Below are 16,023 nucleotides of genomic sequence, written 5' to 3' on the forward strand. Positions count from 1 at the left end.
TTGTCTATTTATAAAAGCAGCATACCATAGTGAGGTGTAAGAAACTACAGTTCCCTGTCTTCTAGGACAACAAAGTTCTATTCATAAGTTCTAAAGATACACACAAAAATGCTATTCACAATTCGGGTATCAGGCTTAGAAAGCTTCCACTCTGTGAGTGAGTTTTTGAAGTCATTATTTAAGAACATTCTGGCTGTGTTCACCGCACATTCCATTAAGCTCTGTCTGGGATTTTGAGATGATGACTGTTTAAAAAGAGATGACACAAAACCCAAAAGTCTTTTCCTATGTTTTTCTCATAATACTGACATCTAAAAGAGAAGAGAAAGACAAGTCCTTGGTCAAATTAAGCAGAGTGGAAACTGTATACTCTGCAGTCCTCCCAGATATCACACTGTATATTAGCAATTAGAACTCTAAGATGTCTTAGGCATCAGAGAAGATGGAGTCAGCTCCATTTGGACTCAGTTTCCCAATCCCATTTGTCTTTATGTCACAGGACATCACTTACGCCCCAAACACTAAAGCTTCATTGAACACAGAGAAGGTGCTGCTTCAAGTCAGCATGGCTCAATGAAAATCATAATCAAAGACATCAGAGAATGTATAAGGCAACTTCTTTAACTTGGCAGGGAAACTATGATGTCTTTGATTTGTTTATGGTTTTGTAGAGGTTTGCTGCTGTTTTCTTTCAATACAGTTGTCGATATTAAAGGGAGATCGATTACAATATAATATATAAAAAAGAATAGAATCAACATCTAGAAGGATGGGTAATAGCAAAGGATTAATGACATTGAGTGGAGAAAAGCAAAATGTAAAGTATCAAAGTACAATTATATCAAAGATCATGGATTTCCAAGTTATACACCATTATACATAATATATAAGACCAATGCTACCTCCGAGTTTAATACTAATACTCATGGCTTATAGGAGCTGGAATTTTTCTAGATTTATAATTTTTAAAGCTACTCTAGGACAGAAATCAGCTAAAAACTTCAGTCTAAATTTCTCATTGTCTTTATCATTTTTAAATTTTTTATGAGTGTTATGTATATATGTAGAGTGTGTCTGCAAAGACATGTACCTAAACACATACACATACACACCACACACACACACACACACACACACACAGACACACAGACACACCACAGTACATGTGTAGAGGTCAATTGACAACTAAGACGACTCAATCCTTATCTTCCAGAGTGTGTTCTCAGCATCTAACTCTGCTTATCTGCCTTGTGTGACAAAGGCTTCTACCAGCTGAGCTGTCTTATGAGCCACACTCTCGTTGTTTTCCAAATAATCCCAGATTCATTCTGCTAAAATAAAGCAAATGTGGCAAGATGTCTGGCAAAATGCAGACTGTGAAAGGTGTTTAGCGAAAGACAAGGTCGCGTCAGAAGTCTCGAGCCTCTAAATTTGCAGTCTGTGGTTCTCCAACACTAGAAAGAATGTACTCGGTCTCCAGACTCCTCCATGGTTAATTACCCTTCTCCTAAAATCTCTACTCGTTCTCTGTCGCAAGCCTAAGTAGACTAATAATAAAGGACAAAACAGCAATACCTGGGACCATGATTGGACCATAAGCATCTAGAACAGCCCTCGGTATGTGACTGCATACTTTTACAGCATGGCTTAATATTAGTCTGGCAAATGATTTCGAGTGATGGAGAATAACAAATCATGTGTCCTTAAGTAGGCAGCCTATCCTATGCTTGTCTACTCTGAAAAAATCCAATGAAATTATGAGCTTTGGTATTCTATCTTATTGTTAGCATATTCTCTAAGAATTCAAACAAGAGAGAAAGAAATACAGGGAGAGGAGAACGTAGGATGGATAGGGGAGGAAAAGAATAAAAGAGAGAGAGAAAATGAGGAATGGGATTAGAAACAGGAGGTAGATAATAGATTAGAGAGATCGGTAGGTAGATGATAGATAGATAGATAGATAGATAGATAGATAGATAGATAGATGATAGAGAGAGAGAGATGATAGATAGATAGAGGATAGATAGATGATAGATAGATAGATAGTGATGAGATGATGATGATAGATGATAGGTGTAATAGATAGAGCGAGAGCGAGTGAGAGAGATGAGAGTGAAGATCGCTCGATAGATCGATAGTCGATAGCTCGATCGCTCGCCGCGCTGTCGCTAGCTAGATATCGCCGATAGGATCGATCTCTTTCGATAGTCTCGCTGCTGCTCGCTGATGTTTCGCTCGTGCTCGTCTAGCTGATCGATCGTCGATAGTCTGCTCGCTCGCTCGCTAGTCGCTCGCGATCGATGTAGAGGATAGATCTCTCTCTGATAGATGCTCGCTATAGTAGATAGATTATAGATAGAGTTTACACGTTAGAGTGATCCATAAAGATTCTGAATTAATTGAAACAAGGAACAAAAAGTATCAAATAGTTTTAAACACTGTGCTCAAATTGGAGCTAAAGTTACACCAAGAGCCAAATTTGGGAGAATGAGAATAAATGCAGGTTCTTCGGGGTTCTTACAGTTCTCACCTTGCCCATTCACATATAAAAGAGAACAGCAATTTGTTGCATGTGGGTGAGAGGACAGAATTAGCTAGGGCAGAAATTAGCTCACTCATGAAATATTTCACATAGGCAGTGTAATTAATCATTTCAAGTCCAATGTAAACTTAGACTTCTATACACATGTGCACACACACACATACATACACACACACATACATACATACACACCTTTAAAAAATTTCTCCATCCATCTTCATGTGGACACCTGTCATAACAGAGTAAGGGGGAGACACTTACATAATCCTAGATTCAGGTGTTTCACAATTTATTTCTTCAAAATCTGACTGAAGAAAGCAAAATTCAAAGCTAGACTTTCCACTTACTTACGATCCTGCATATTCATAGAAATTATAATGGAGAAGTATAGGTAGTGACAAAATGTGCCATCTTAACACTACAATGAGCCAGTAACTATAGGTACATCATCTCACCTGATTTAATTTTGACTGGCTGTCTTGGGCCTAAACCCATATTATAACACTAGCTTAAAATTAGATTTTTCATGAAGCCTCTGGTATTTTTAATTTTTTTGAACAACACCTATAACATATTTTTAGATATGAGGGCAATGTCACCTTTAGATATTTACAGGAGAAGCATTCGACAAAGGCAGCTATCAAGTAAATGCCTCCATATACAAAGGAGCCATAACTCAAAGAAGTAAATGCACAAAAGACCAACTAAGTTATCCTAGGCTTTGGGCTTCCCTCAAAGCACTCAGAACTAAGGGTTCCAGACTATTAAAGTCTTTGTGATGACTTGACTTCTACCCTGTCTCTATAGTATTCAGGAAATCAACTATTCTCCACTGTCACATGACATGCCTACTCAAGGACTTCAGCAACACTTCAATACTACACAATGGTGATACGTTTATGTTTCAGGCCATTCTACGAGACTGTGAATTTCCTAGACAGAAACTTTCATTATTAACACTACTGCTAATTAAAAAGACCAGTCTGTCTCCATTCACCTGTGTTATTTATTAATCAGATTACTGATTTATAATCATTTATACCTATAAGCGTCTACATGCCATCCATGGTCTTCCAGCTTCCTCCAGGTGGAACATATCTGAGACTGGGACACATTTCCACAAGTGACAATGTCACACTATGTCACTGGTTATTGGAAAGATAAGACAAGAGACATGAGATTTTCTAAAACTCGATGGTACTATTGGTATATAGTATCCCTCACAGAGACAAGCCTGAGGTAAAGTAAGTACTCACAAATATTCTTACTACATGGAGAGGCATTAACACTCTTAAACGTTTCTGCATATGATTTATCTCTTCAAGGAAGCCTTTAATCTGTTGACAATAAATGGACCCCGTAGAATGAATGCTAAGCTAATTCTAAGGACTTCTCATCATCATAATGCTTTCTAATCAAGACACCCAGATTCAAATCACTTTGTCTGTATTGATACTGGATAAAGAATCAACTATCATGAACCATGATCCATGTGCACAAGGCAGTAAGTGCACAAATCGCGAGACATAAGCATATTTTAACTTCCTTTTCAACATTGTGAGTCACAGTTCTGTTTATAAAGTGTTTGCCATGCGAGCCTGAGGAAGGAAGTTAGGATTCCCAACACTCACATAAGAGCTGGCAGGCAAGGTAACCCAACTGTCATCCCAGAACTCAGGAGAGGAGGACAGGAGATCTGTGAAACAAACTCTTGAGGTAGAGGAGCCGAATCAGTGAGTCAGGTTCATTGAGAGACACTTCCTTAGTAATAAAGTACATAGAAATTGAGGAGGACACTAGACATCACACTTTGTCCTCCATCTGCCTCTGCGTAGACCTGTATGTATTTAAACACATGTGGACCCACAAAGATGCGAACAAGAACACACAAGACACACAGATATATGTAAAAAGAGTTTAAAATATAATGCAAAGGGTAGAAAAAGAATACAGAAAAACATTAAATGTTTAGATCAGAATCCTAGCAGCTTAAACATCTGGAGGAACAAAATACCATGTTTAATTTCAAAGACACAAAAACACAAACCATATGCATGCACTTACATGAGTACTAGAATGATTCTTTGCCCTGACAAAGCTATAAACAACCAAAATATACATGAATAATAGACAAACACACAGTGAAGTATGTGGTTCTATTATGCTGAAAAATGAATGAAGACACCACATACACGAGGTGCTCAGCACCCGTGAAAGCGTGCGATGCTCATATATGTTGCAAATTAAGGCTTGTAGGCTTCAAAACTGAGGAAAGCCCAAACTACACAGTTAGCAGTCGGGAGAACTGTTTTTTAGAGGAATAAAATGGGGTGATGATGGGGCATGGGAGTTTAAATTACAATTACCGTGTTTCTTGAAAAGAGAGACAGTTAGTTGCACAGATGGATGCATGTTGTAATAAGTCTTATGATTCTTGTGCTATTTGGCTACCTGATTAGCACGCGTGTGAGTTTTTTCCCCAGTAAAATGTGAATTGCTCTGCAGAAAGCATGGGCAGATAGGTTGAAATGAACTCGCTCAATGGCTGTGTTCTGATACTCCACCTACAGGGCCTCGCTGAGCAGAGTTAGCCATTGGTGCCTCAAGTCCACTCTCAGACAAGGAGCGTCTGGGCACTGAAGCAGGCAATGGGTTGAGAAAAGGAACAAACTGGAAAACATGGGGGAGAAAAGGTGGGCTCTAGACTATAGTGATTTACGGAGTAGAGAGTTTGAAACGAGAGATCAAAACTAAAAATAAGAGCAGAAAACAGAAGCGCAACACAGGACAAGATAATCAGGAAAAAAGAGAAAACTTTGAATCCCAGGTTCCAGGAGGAGTCAAGGTAAATAAATCTGCAGTTATTAAATCCAGATCATCATGATGATATAATATCCAATTAGAAAAAAATAATTTTACATACAACTATATCGTAGAGACAAGCTAAGTTAAAGTGGATGAGAAGCATTTACTATGCAGGTACTACTTCTCAACTATTTATTTGTTTGCTCAAGGAATTTTCCCACTGACCCCTCGACAAGCCCCACAAGTTATCTATTAATCCCACTTCACAAATGAGAAAACTCGACTGAAAAGAGGTTACAGCCACCTGCTCATCTTAGCAGACTGGACCTTTCTATGGCAAACAGTCTAATCAACAGCCTTGTGGATGTTCTTCAGAGAATTCACCATCTAAATTCTTTAATCCTTTATAAGGCTGAATAAAGACTTTTGTTTAGATGAAATGTATCAGATGCTAACCCCACCTAAAGGACTTTCCATAAATCTGTATAAAACAGGAAAGCAAGGCATTCCATCTTGCAGTGGAGCACTGATGAGTGACTGCGCATTTTGCATGAAAAAAAGTTAATAAGGTAAAATTCTAGTAGTTTCAAGCTTCCACTTGGTTAATAGTTTCTTCAGACTTTGGCTTCTATTTTCAATTAAAAGGTTTCTAAAGTCCATTCGTAACTAACCAAAAAAAAAAAAAAAAAAAAAAAGCACAAAACATTAGAAGCAAACCTGAAAACATTCTCAAACCACTTCACTAATTTTGTGAGTCCTAGACAGTATACAATGCAATCAGATTTTATCATACAGTATTTGTTCCAAGTATTAAGATATAATCTAACACTCACAAGGTTGCTTATGGAAAAAGAAATCACCAAAACTAGATTCAGCTAAACAATCCTCTGAACAGCTCATCAATATGGACCAAGATGGTAAACATCATAGCCTAGCTCCTACATGGATGGTAAATACCAAATATAATAGAGTGTGCTAACGAGTTGCAACCGGCACTATCCAGGTACATCTCCTATGAACCAGAAATACTACTCGAGAGAATAATGTTTTCATCTTTGCTTCAGTAAACTTCGACACTGAACTTGCTCACCATAGCAAAATGTCCAACATTGTGTACATTTGTGAAAATGTGTAATATCTGATTTTTTTTCTAGAAACCAAGGTCAAAATATCTCTTGGTATAGGACCCGCTGAACGTTCAATAGTATGTCTTGCATAAATATGACAAAGACGGCCAGATGCTTTGACAACTGAGGCTCACCATTACCACCAAATTAGCATCACATGTATTCAAATATCACAGCTTCTTAAGGGCCAACCACACACCAGGTGTTTAGCGAACATGCAAAGAATGGACATGAAAATTCTCTTGCTGAGCTTATAGGCTAGAAAATAAATAAATTAATAAATAAAAAGGAAACCAGGAAACAGGATACCGGATCTACGTTTAATCTAACAAGATGGGGTTTCTAGGATAAAAGTGCAGAGACAGGCCAAGCAAAAAGACAGGACTAGGGGATTCAGGGAGTTGGAAGAACAGGTGGGAAATTCCGCTCACCGCAGGATGGAGCAATGAGCTACTTAAGAGAACTGAGGAGATCTATGGTATTAGCGGTGGCTGTGAGTCTAGGTTAAAATTTTATGAAACAAATAATAAGACAATTTCTGTAGAAAAAAAAACTTATTTCCCTGAAAAGCATTATTGACAACTAATTGGTCATATACATTCACCAAAGGTTATACGAACATTACACACAGAATATTCGCTTGCTTGGTTACAATGTTTCTATAATTATCTTGGGAAACATTTGAAATGAAATAATAACTTATAAATCCATGTGGTATATTTGGCTGTTTTAAATTGATCTCTTCCTAAAATTTTATGTTCTTGTCCTGAAGAACAAAACAACACATTTAATATCCAATAAACCTATTTCCATGTCATAAGTGAAGAAATATTAATTGTTCAAAAATAAGAGAAGAAGAAAGAGGAAGAGAAGGAGGAGGGGATGAGGAGAGGGAAGAGAGAGGTGGGAAGAGGAGAGCTGGAAAGAGCAGCAACAAATATCTATTTTCTCTTCTGACCTACAGTCAATGAAAATATGTGTAATGAACATATGCTGGCTGAACTTATCAAAGCGACTGGAATTGGGGGAACTTGTTGAAACAACAATAGGACAAATCAAGTGCACAATTTCTTTGAATCTTCTGTAGAACTGAGGGGATACTCTAGCCCTGTGTAAGCCAGGCCTACGTGGACTCTTAGGCTCTTACGTTGCATTTTGTAGTTTTTCAAAGTAAACTGTAAGATAAATGCAGACCTTCCAAAATGAGTCCATATCTCACTAGTCCCCTTGGGGGCTCATTAGAACATGGTTAAAAATCCCAGCAATTGCCGGGCGGTGGTGGCACACGCCGTTAATCCCAGCACTCGGGAGGCAGAGGCAGGCGGATCTCTGTGAGCTCGAGGCCAGCCTGGTCTACAAGAGCTAGCTCCAGGACAGGCTCTAAAAAAGCTGCAGAGAAACCCTGTCTCGAAAAACCAAAAAAAGAAAAAAAAAATCCCAGCAATTATTCTCCTAGCATGTTCATGAAAATCAGCACTTCCCACACTGGCCAAAGGCCCCCTCATTTCCTCTCAGATTTATACAGATTAGACCCTGAGGACCCAAAGATTCAACTAAACATTTACTAGTGTTAATCGCCCATTGCTAGGACAGAGGGAACTGAAGCGTTATCAAGTCAGGTTACTTCTAGCAGCGGTTCTTCCTCTGTGTCCATCTCAAATTAATACTTCTAAATCCTTCAGCAAAAAACTCAAAAGTGTGGGCAAAATGAGCAGAACATGCTGGCTTCTGACAACCTTGTGATACTTTGAATATCATGAAGGCACCTTCACACACAAGACAACACTGCCTTTCAAACAAAAACATTGGACACTGCTCTCAAGATTGAGTTCATAGGTCTTTCAAAAAAAAAAAAAAAAGACAAGATCTCCAGAGTAAATTGGAAGCCTGGGGACCTTGAGGGAGGGTTGAAGGGGAGGAGAGAGGCAGGAAGAGGAGCAGAGAAAAATGTAGAGCTCAATAAAGTAATAGTAATAATCTTGGAATAATTGGTTCATCTTGAGGTTAGGTAAGTTAAAGAAATAAATACACTTATGTACAATATTCTCATGGATACAAAGAATCATGTGTACACAAAAAGCAATAGCAATGAGGTTTAGATTAAGATTATCCCTTTTTAATACTAATCGTTGTACCTACTGGTGTTTAAACACACAGGTGTGCCTGCTTGTGTCATGGAGTATGTGGAGGTCAGAGGACAAACTCTGGTTGATGATAATAGCATCAACCATATTTGAGGCAGGATTGCTGTTCAAGGCTGTGCTCCCCAAGTTAACTGGCCCATACGCGTCTGAGAATTGCCTTTTCTCCACCTCCTGTAATGTGTAGGAGTGCAAGGAATGCAGACGTGAGCACTACCACGTCCAGCATTCCAGGTGCTCCAGCAATTCAAATTCAGGTCCTGACACACATGTATTGACTCCGGCCCTTTTCCTTTTTGACCTTATCTGTGCTGTCTTATGTCTTACACTAGCATGTATGATTTGTCTGTTTAGCAAAGTTACCTTTAAAGGAATGATGACAGAAGAGGTAAATAAACGAACAACATGCATTAAAAAAATACTTGGTCAGATATGGGGTTCTAACGTCTAATATACCACTTCTCTGCAGGATGAGGTTCTAGTTGGTGGCACATACTGGGCACCCTGTGGACTACCTAGAATGCTTTATCAGCAGTACTTTGCTTTAAATCGATGTTTTTCCTGAAGAGTTTGTACACTGACAGTACAGTAGGGATCAAATGACAGCAATGGGCGGCCAGTGCTCATGCCAATCTTGAATTTCTCAAACTAGTCAGTACTCTGTGGTAATATTTACCGTACACTAAACATGCAGTAGAGGAATGGAAGCTAATGCATGCAAATCAGTATCAGAATTTTTAAATTCAACATTGTTTCCAGGGACTGTCTTATGCAATGCAAAGGCTGGTAAATAATTTAATCATCAATTGAATTGCTTATAAGGAAAAAAATGATTCTATATATTTCATGTTATCTGAATCAGTTAAATAGACAAATACATTACTAAATATTTAAATAATAGTCTCTTAATTTATATGATGAGAAATAATTATTTTCTTCCTCCAAAAAACTATTAAAGGAGTTAGGATCTCCTCCTTGTTTCAGGATGCCTCCCAAGGTAAGGGGAAACATGGAGTTTCCAGCAGTCAAGAGACAGTCAGGTCTACAATGCAAAATTAAATATTCACAGCACACACAGAAGCACAGCGCTACAGACCCAATACTCCAGGGACTGAAGCAGGCAGATGGACTGCTGCTAATTCAAGGCTATCTTGAGCTACAGCATGGATTTGAGGCTAGCCTAGGATGCTTAAGCAAGATCCTGACTCCAAAAAAAAAAAAAAAAAATCAAAACAAATAGAAAAAAATCTTGAGTAGGGTCCAAAGGCACAGTTTTGGAATCCAAACCTCATGAGTCTGAAGCTGAAAATCCAATATCAGCTGCAGATACTTAAAAAATCATGTCTCAAAAAAAAAATAAAATGATACTGGAAAAAATAGGTTGGGGGATATAGCTCAGTGGCTGAACATTTAACTAGCATGAGTAAGAACCTAGGTTCAGTCCCCAGTACTACAAGTAATACTAGTCATAAATTAACTCCTCCATGTTTTCTAGGTTTCATGGGGACAAGGAAATTAGAGTGCTCATATGAAAAGAGTTAGTTGCCAATATCTAGCAAACTATCCAGGCCTGTCCCCTCTGTTTCTACAGGACTGAAAACATTAGCTTCATGCATGCCAACACACCCACTGATGCTGAAAATGCAGACCATATATGAACTGTGACAGGTTCCCGGTGAGAAGAGATGCCACGCACTACTACGACATCCCAGTAGCTCGTCTGGAAGGTAGCACTCCTGGAGGCCCTCCTTCGTCTACAGGAGATAAACCTCAGAGGCTGAGTCCGACAAACTCATCCAAGCATTTGGGAATCGCACAAGCACCCCGGAGCAAATGCCCTGTTGAAAGAGACTGGGGGTGACTGCCTGACTGCGGGTAGGGAGAGGCAATACAGCATTCCCAGCAAGTTTTCTGTTTTGCAGTATAACTCAAATATTTTTGAGGAAATATGGTAAAGTGATTATCCTTCTGGAACTGGATCCGCTGACACTGCCGCATTAACTCACAGCTTGTTAAAGACTCTGCCATCTTCCTATAACATTCTTTACTATGAGACTAGAATCAACATATGGGAATTGCTCTTTTCCTGCTACCCTGAAGTCATTACGAACTACTCATCTGTGACATGTACTCGTTCTCGTAACCAGGAATTTCAGCTTCACAAAATTTAGAAACTGCCACACTTGTTTCTTGGCATCCTTTCAAATGTGACACTATTTAAATTTCGGAAAACTCTATCGTAGCAAACACATTAGACAGTGCCAGGTTAAAGATTGCCCAAAAGGAGCAGCAAGGTCTCTGTGGGAGCCGACCACAGACCTTTCTTCTAATCTATTGGGTCACATGCCTTTCATTAGAGGCACATAGACTAACATTGAACTCAACAAATACATTTCAAAACAGTTTATCAAATTACCAGCATATAGAAATGAATTCCAATTACTGAAAATAAGTATTGGAAAAGAACCGTGATGTGGAGACAAAAAGCTTCTGGTACTTTTTGTAATTCCCAAAGTCTATATGAGTATGTTTTGTGTTTGATGCACAGATATTGACAAACACAAGGTACCATACAATAAATGTAAGTATAAATAAAATATATGTAGTAATTTTCTGGCTCATTCATTTCTGAGTAAAAAGTAAATAATAGTATCTAAGTGGCGTTTTGAGAGTCTTGTTTTGGAAACTCTTGGCTTCTAGAAATTCATCTATAAAACTTACATAGCCTAGTCATGCAGTCAGTCTCATCTCCAAAGCCCTACATCAGGGGCATGCACGCTCTATAATCCACACTGATCATGAGCAGCACCTGCCAGCGCCAGCAAGCATTCAGAATTAACACTCTTGGTTAGGAATACCTTTGCTACCAGATTAAACAACAGACCCAAAGATTTGCTGCAGTTTCCTTCAGAAAAACCTCAGTAGACATGAATGGTGCTCCTTGTACCACCACTTAGAAGTATCTCGTGTATCTAGTCTATTTTTTCAAAGCCTCAATAGCTTCCTTGCCTTCACTGCTTCTTAAGCAAACGATTCCTCAGAGTTGCTCCATGGAGATGTTACAGTGACGACGCAATCACCTAATTTCTCTTTATTGTTTTCCTTGAGACGCTGGAAACCTCAGGACTAACGAGTCATTTCATTCACGAAACGCTGTGATCACATTTCACATGGCGAGCGAAAGCACATTCTAAAACATCCAAGGAGGACCCCAAGACATGAGACCTAAGGCGCCAGCCTTCAGAAGAGCACTGGGTGGATTCTGATAACGCTACCACACCTATTGACAAATAAGACAGTGATTAATTCTGAAGAGGAACTGGGTAAGTGTCTGCAGAGAAGAGGAAGAAGGGCCATGAAATCACCACAAAAAGTAAACCATGATAGGAAAAGCCTGGCTATCAAAAAGTCATGTGACAATTTCAAGAAATTGTGTATTAAAAGAAGAACTAACTACCCCTCCAAAAAAAAAAGAACCCAGAATGACTGTAGCAGAGTTCTTCCAAAAACATAAAAAATTCCAAATTATTCTTTTAAAAATACTGTACATTTCAGAATAGCCTTGGACAGAAACTAAAATGTAAGGAAATTAACAAACCTAAGGCCTGAATGATGCCATGAAAATCTCTGGAAATAGTATGATGTCACATATTCCTACAAGACTCAGTTGTTCCACTCTCTCTCTCTCTCTCTCTCTCTCTCTCTATATATATATATATATATATATATATATATATATATATATATACATTTTAAATTAAAAGAAAAGCACAGTTTCTAAAAAACTAAAAAGCAGTTCTCAACCTATAGGCCCCAACCCTTTTGCAGGGATCACATATCAGATATCCTGCATATCAGATATTTTGCATTATGATTTATAAAAGTAGCAAAATTACAATTATGAAGTAGCAATGAAATAATGTTATGATGGGGGAGGTCACCACAACTTGACTAACTATGGGAGGTTAGCACTAGGAAGCACTAGGAAGGTTGAGGTCCACTGTTTTAGAAGCACCATTTTGAACATTCTAATGAGCCCTTCCATAGTTAATGACATACAGAAATTAAAAAGATTAGAAACAGAACAATCATTATAATTATGATTATCATAATAAATATCCACACAGCCCTTCAGCATTCAGCAGGCCTGTTTAAGATACGCGATCTAAATTGTTCTTCCCCTAAAATCTATGTATTATTAGTCAAGCCCACAGGTGGGAAAGCTGCAAACTTGCGCAGTTAAACATTCACTCTCAATCTGATTTTATTCCAGTACAGCCATGCCGCAGAAATAAACACACAGCCAGAACCTGCTGCGATTCTACACCAAGCCGGACCTTAGCCTCTTCTTGACAACGGACTACCCCAAAGGCACCAGGGTGACTGAATCTTCTACCATTTAATTTGCTCTGTGCATGGATTGATATCAAATAAGCCTAGAAACAGGTCAAGTGCTCAAATTATAGAAAATACAAAACAAAACAAAACAAAAGGTTAAAAATATTGTGGTACACACTGATGACCCCGGAAATAATGAGTAGGTGCCTACCACTAGGAGTGGCTCCTTCAGCAGAGAGAAGGTATGGCAGGGTCAAGTCTCTCTTATTTGTACACTAGACCAGGAGCTTCTGGTGTTGGCTTCAGTCCCACTGTTTAATCGGGGGATTATTTAGTTAGGGGGGTTGAGGCCAGGACACTGATTATTGGTAACAAATATGGTTGACATTTTATCATAAGATTATTACCTTCCTTTAAATGAATTCCTTAAAAAGATTTGCTGTACTAAGCCGGTGTGCACGCTCAAGGAACAACTGTTTGCTTTTTATAAAATAATCTCATTTCGATACTGTGCCTTGTGAAATGACCTCATCTGCCCGGTCTGGTGGTACACCCTTAGGGTCTGAGCACCTAGAGACTGAGGCAAGATAGGGAGCTGCAAGACCCTTGCTCCATATAAGGACTCCAACGAAGCTCTGGATTGCACAGGCAGACCCTGAAAGAACCACCGGAGCAATCTCTCAGTTCACATCAGCAGAAAAACTCTTCCAAGTGAGAGCAAGGCTAGCTGTGAACCTGTTGCACATGATAAAGGAATACCCAAATATCCTTGTGCTCTTTAGGGTTTTTAATTTGAAAAATAAAGAAGGCCTTGGTGTACAGCCATGGTCATCACCAGTAGAACTGGTCACCTCACATCCAGGCACATATCAATTATTTCCTTTGGCTAATGCTAGGCACCCACAGACCTTCAAGGCCAAAAGGAAGCAGCTGGATACAAATTATGTGAATCAATAGCCTTCAATCTCTGCTAAAGACCTGTCTGAGAAAGAACTTCAGGGCAGTTACTCTAAAAATAATTGTTGCTGCGCGGCATGTTCTTTATAAGAAGGAGTTCTAGGAAAAGGCATTAAAATGAAGGGTATAGGGGACATTTTCACAACAAGAAATAACTTTAGAAGAAGGTTGATAATATAGAGACAAATAAGGTTGAATAGGAATTCAGCAACTATCTTCAAAATTAGACTTTAAGAGACCATAAAGACAGCAAACACCAAAAGTCTATAGAAGGCACATCCAGCACTAAACAGTTTCATGTGCTTATAAAGCTACTTAATTATAAGGCACATGGCAATTCGGTGCCTATGAGTGTAGGCCTGTTTTATTCATAGCTTTCTGATTGAGAAGCCTGAGACACAATGCTCCCTTCTACTCTGTGTGTCCGTGTCCCTAAATAAAGTTCCAAATGAGAAACCCTGGGAAAGCAGGTCGCTCATCAAAGGCTAATCATAGATTTCTTTAATTGATGAAAATCTAGGACTTCGGTTCTCCGCAGTGGCAACTCTTGCGGTTCGTAAAGCGATCGCAGGTGAAGAACAGGATTTAAAGATGAGTCACTGTTGATAAACCCATCCCGGGGGCTGGCGGGAGGAAATCTGAGCGCCCCGTCATCCCGGAGGGCGGCGGTTGGAGAGGAAACCATGGGGGGAGACACAGAGAAGGGTCGGCCCAGGAGGCTGGTGAGAGCGAGCAGAGTCGGGTGGCCCCGGCAGACTGCGCACCAGCTGCCGCAGCAGCACCGCGCTCCACGCCCACCACCCTGCCTGCGAGAGCGGCCCGGCTCCCGGGCCTGACCCGGTTCAGAGGCCCCGGCGCCGCTGCAGCCCCAACCCCTCCCGTCCTGCCCGGCCGCTTCTCCTGGCGCTGCAAAGAAAATGGACCCTGAGGCTCACCGATCTGAGGCTCCCATTTTCCACTTCGCCTTTAGAAAGGGGGAAAGGTACAATTTTTGACTCTTGTGTCTAGTTCTGATCAAACTATGCCCGGAGCCACACTGCACTGGGTCTTTATAACTCTTCCGAAAAATACAATTTAAAAAAAAAAAAAAGCCATAAAGCTAATAACTGATTTAAGGAAACGCTTGCTTTTTGAAGTCTTTGTACCATTCACAAGCGACATCAGAATTCAAGGTTGTCCGGACCCCATTCTGAGCATTAGTTCCCCAAGAGTACAAATACATTAGGAAACACAAAGCCTGAAGATTAACAGGACAGTACCACCTCCCCGTGTCATTCAACAACTTCCTCTTACCAGGGTTTGCTGAGCACGGTCTTTTTACTGTAATGGAGCCAGGAGAGGCAGTTACTTAAGCTTGTGAGTCAGTCTCTCTCTCTCTCTCTCTCTCTCTCTCTCTCTCTCTCTCTCTCTCTCTCTCTCTCTGCTGTGCTAGTGCGTGTATGTGCGTGTGTGTGTTTACTAAACGCTGCAGCTATCGCAACAGAAAAGAAAATGTTATTTGTGATGTTTCTAGATTACTCCTCTAAATATTTAAATGCCTTCCTTATATATAAAGGTGCCGGTTTATCGCCTAGCAATGATGTCCTAAGAAGAAATCACAGTGGCCCAGTGTTAGGATGTCCAAGTTGTATCCTCTAAAATCCTACTGGGTCAAGCCTGGCATTGTGCTGCACACCTGATATTTCAGAATTCTAAAGACTGAAGCAGGACGGAAAATCTGAGGCCTTGGCTCTATGATGAGGCCTTAACCCAAGTAAATAAATATATCTCTTACCATACCGGATGTTACCACTGCTGGAACCTTGCTCATCCACCAGCAAAGAACAGACTAGAACAGTGTACAGACTTAAAGATCCAGCCTACCTAAGTACCAGTCCTGACTGCTGCTGTTGGCTACATTTGTCATCTGCATATTAAGTGTTACTTCCCTGAGTGGTTCCCTGCTCCTAAGGTTGCAATTGGAGACAACACACTTAGCTGGCATGGCAGTAGCCTTAGTGGGGTGCCTCACAATCGCTTACCATGATCTTCACTGTAAGGTGTCCGCTGAGGAAAGACAGCCCTCCTGTTCAGGGCTCTTTCTCCCTGTGAACCTGTCTCTCCTAAGACCTGT

General features: G+C 39.9%; 1 protein-coding gene across 2 annotated transcripts in view; it reads right to left on the bottom strand.

Annotated features, from left to right (window-relative positions):
* Trps1 (transcriptional repressor GATA binding 1) overlaps positions 1–14,971 on the bottom strand; it is a 208,219-nt gene extending 193,248 nt beyond the window's left edge. For both annotated transcript variants that reach the window (XM_042055701.1, XM_038343056.1), the window contains exon 1: positions 14,846–14,971. The gene's annotated coding sequence lies outside the window, so the exon portion shown is untranslated. The remainder of the gene's footprint in view (positions 1–14,845) is intronic.
* Between the last annotated feature and the right edge of the window lie 1,052 nt (positions 14,972–16,023).

This window comes from Arvicola amphibius, chromosome 9, assembly GCF_903992535.2.
Source record: "Arvicola amphibius chromosome 9, mArvAmp1.2, whole genome shotgun sequence".
NCBI classification, from domain to species: domain Eukaryota; kingdom Metazoa; phylum Chordata; class Mammalia; order Rodentia; family Cricetidae; genus Arvicola; species Arvicola amphibius.